This window comes from Crinia signifera, chromosome 7 (genome assembly GCF_055691185.1).
Source record: "Crinia signifera chromosome 7, ASM5569118v1, whole genome shotgun sequence".
Classification (NCBI taxonomy): domain Eukaryota; kingdom Metazoa; phylum Chordata; class Amphibia; order Anura; family Myobatrachidae; genus Crinia; species Crinia signifera.
Genome location: NC_139223.1, coordinates 176,017,198 through 176,021,639, shown reverse-complemented (window position 1 = coordinate 176,021,639; position 4,442 = coordinate 176,017,198).

Here is a 4,442-nt window from a genome sequence, read left to right as displayed (position 1 = left end):
GATGAAGGGTCCCTTCTCGTGGCATCTGTAGGCAATGGGCAACCGCTTCCTCAATTTCTGTTGGAGCATAACCTCTCTGAATAAAACGTTGACCCATCTCCTTAAGGGCTTCTGGAAGAGCCAATGGATCTGATGTGATCCTCACTACGCGTAGTAGCTGAGAAAGAGGTAGACCTCGCTTGAGGGGCATCGGATGAAATGAATCTGCGGACAGCAGAGAATTCTTATCCGTAGCCTTCCTAAAAATGCTGGTTGATATCATACCATCTTTACATGTCACATTAACATCAAGGTAACTAATATTGACAGAACTAAAAGCCAAAAGTAAATCTAATCGTGGTATCCAGACTGTTGAGGATGTCGATGAACTCGGTCAGGAGTTGGGGTCCACCAGTCCACAAAAAAAAAATATCGTCAATGTAATGAACGTAAAAATGAATGAATTTTGCAAAAATGGAGTGTGACATTATGTGTTGTTTCTCGTACATACTCATAAATAAATTTGCATACGAAGATGCCATGTTGGAACCCTTAACTGCAAATAAAAAGAATTCTGAAACAAAAAATAATTCTTTTTCAACACAATATCCATTAATAACAAAACAAACTCAATCGGTGGACCTGTGTAGTGTGGACTGGAGGCAACCAACGCCCTGACCGAGTCCATGCCATCCTCATGTGCAATATTGGTGTATAAACTGGTAATGTCAAGGGATACCAAAAGACACGAGTCGGGCAGGGTACAAAGCGCTTGTAATTTTTAAATTAAATCGGTGGTATCTTTAAGGAAGTAGTCCATCTTCTGAACCAGTGCGATACTGTTGACACGGTGATTGTGCGCCAGCAACGTGTCCGTTCCTGATGACGTCACCGGCGGGAGATCGGCGTGGACAGGTGAGTAGGTTCAGCGTGCTTATTATTACAGGTATAAACGGGGTTGCCAGAGCACTGTGTATCCATGCCCATGATGAAGGTGCATCTCTGAGCACCGAAACAGCTGTCGGTGGGACTGTATGCGGGATTTGATGGGTGGAATACTCTCACTTACCAATATGCTAAGTACACCCTCTCTCCTGCTTTTTTCATGACTTTTTTGTCTGATTTATGCACTTTATTATGCCACTAATAAATCTTTTGAAATTTTCTGAATATTGGATGCTGCTGGCTTTCTAATACTGCATACACACACACATATATATATATATATATATATATATAAAATATATATATATATATATACTGTGGGTTGTGGCCCGGCACTCACCCAGTTCGGTTAATGCACCCCGGTGCCCTTGAAGAGGGATTGGTAGGTAGTGAAGAAATCACGGCACTCGTTTTTTCAGAAAAATATATAATTAAATGCACATCAGGTATCCTGATGGAGGATGGATACCAGGTTGCCTGTTTGATTGTGCTGTCCCAATTGCATGTATTCCTGATGACGATCTACATTGGATTGAAACGTCACGTTACGTCGGATATGGCTATTGTTCTTGAATAAATCGATGTTGAAAAGACCTTGGTGATTTCCTTCCATGTTATGCCTTGATGTTTGCTCATCTGGTGGAGCACCCCCTTTCAAAGTATGGAACCTTGAGTGCAGTCTCTATGGACATTTATATATATATAGTACAGAGGTCCAGCACTCCCAATTCGAATGTGTAGCTTCGTCTTGTGCCCTCACAAAGGGATAACATAACGTTACAACGGATCCAACGGATAGGTTGGAGGTGCGGCACTCGGGCTTGATGATAGCAAAAATAATGCTCAGCAAACAGCGGTCTTCATACGCTGTTTGCTGAGCATTATTTTTGCTATCATCAAGCCCGAGTGCCGCATCTCCAATCTATCTATCTATCTATCTATCTATCTATCTATCTATCTATCTATCTATGGCCCTTATTCAGATCGGTGCGGATATTCCCGCATTCTTACGGAGCGGTCCGCACGCCACGGTGTTTTGCCGCATGCGGCCATCGTCCGTAGAAACGCCCACGTGTCCTCCGCATTCGGACGGACTCACTCTTTAAGAACAGGGCGTGTTTACGGACGACATACAAACCATGCGTGTGCGGGAGAAACACTCCGATTCTGCACGGTATTACAGAGTATTACAGAGTATTACAGAGTATGCTCGGAAATACCGCATCCGACCGGGAGCCAAGCGGTGCTACCGCCCGTAAGCGGAGTATTTACGCCAAACAACCCACTATTAAGTATCTTCTGCAATACATCACATGACCCACTTATTCAATTACCTATCCTCATAAAAAACTGCTTATTTGGAATTGGAATCAATTAGATGCCAATATATCCTTACAAGCATGCCTAACACATGCATTGCACACATTAACCCTTACAGCAATTTAAGTGCAATGGTTTGTATTAGACCCTGTAAAAGATTATAAACAATCTACACATATACTGTTTAATGTGCAAAGAAAACCAACAACTGTGAACTTGCATAAACAATTTATTTGAAAACACAATTAACATATAAATAAAAAAATATCAAATAATAAATTAAATCAGGAGATCTCTGAGGTCCTGCAGGTCGGCTAGCAGGAGCCTCAAATGGTGCTCCGCCCGCAGGAGGGCCCCACGCACCCCCTCATCTGCCGGTGTGGTGTCATCTGTGGGCATGTCAAAGGGGCAAAAATTAGTCATGTTATTCATGCATACATTTCACATACTGCGACATAAATTGCACAAATGCTAGGTGACATGTGTGTGTATATATATATATATATATATATATCTATGTAGAGAGATAGAGACACACATAGATAAATAGATATGACACATACATATATACATACATGCAAACTTATTTACTACATACTGTCTTTTTTTGCCTCTACCCTTTACTCTGCAGAAGACATAACAGTCATAGTGTTTCTTCTCAGTCACAACCCACCCATGACTAACCAATGACAAGCATGTCATGGCCTCCGTCAATAAGAACTTGTCACAATCTGCTCAGTCTAAGTTCAGTGATGGTTCGTGGCATGGGAGTTATGCAAATGTCAGGAATGCACAGTACACATCCTCAAAATCATAATTCTGTCTAAACCAACCTACAATTCTGTGAGGGCAAAAAAAAAATCTGAACTACAGGGGGTGTTTAGGTAGAGGAGGCTCCTGGGACACTGGCAACTTCTGACTCCATTCCAAGGTAGGCCGGGCCATACTCCATTTATAGCATACATCCTAGAGTTTATAAATAACATTCACGGGGGGGCGTGGCTTGGTACAGCATGTGAACGGACGTGAGTCTGTGAGCTCCGCTACTATCCTGGACTAAATATCCTGGCTTCACCACCCTGAGGGCGACCCAAACCCCACAAAAGGTTGCAGGAACCCCCCCTGACCTGTGTGGACCTAAGGAGCGGATGAATCCGGGTCCGTGAGGTCGGCGGCAAGCGAGGAGAGCAGTACGCGCCAATTCCCCTGTGTCCGGCGCCATCTTGACTGTGAACGGTGAGGCGCTCCAAGCCCTGCGGGCAGCGTACTGTAAGCGGGCGGGAGCCGGCACTGTCTGGGGACAAAGGACACCCTCGGGCAGCGGTGTGGAGACCGGGGGCGAGTGCGGGAGGAGAGCTGTCCCTACATGAAGGCAGCGCAACGAGGTGAACGGAGGACGCAGCGGCTGCGGCGCTGGCAGGCGGGGAGCTGAGCGGGGATACCCGGTAAGACAGGAGACGCTGCCTTGGGGACCTGGAGGTGCCCCCCCCCTGTTGTCGGTGAGCCTTACAGATGGTCAGAAGCCTGAATAGTACCCAAGGTGAGAGCAGCAAATCCTGTAAGGGACGGCCGCCATCTTAGAAAACACTGCATCAGATAGGATACGGCTGGTGCTGATAGTGAGTGCTGCCAATAGCTGCTGAGGCAATTTGTGGCTGGCTACCAACTACCCCCTGTGGTGCATTCCTTTGCTCTGCTCCCACTTCATACAATAGGGCTGTCGCCTGATCAAAACTGTGCCATTGACTGTTATTACCCCCTATACTATACAAAGGCCAGGCATTGGAACTCAGAATCTTCAAAGCACGGTGCACATATCTAGCCAGGCTGGAGTGAATCCCTGAGAAATAATTAACAGGCCCTGGAGACTGTGCTTAACAACTTTTAATTTTTGCCGGCTTCATCTCAAATACTCTAAAATCTGACTGTGTGCTCCCTTGTGTCTCTCCCCCCCTCCCCCCCCCCTCCCTGTGCATTGGGACTGCCACCCAGCATCGCTGGACCCTTGGCCACCAAGTGACTGAACTATAGCTTTGTATAGGGGAGTTGTGGTGACCAAACATGGGCAAGACAGGTCATGCCTCCGCTGCCTCCAGACTCGAAAAATTTGCCAGGGGCTCCCAATCTAACACCCCACCACATTCTGAGGACTCTCCACCCCCGGCTGAGGGTGGCGCCGGACCATCCGCTGAGCCATC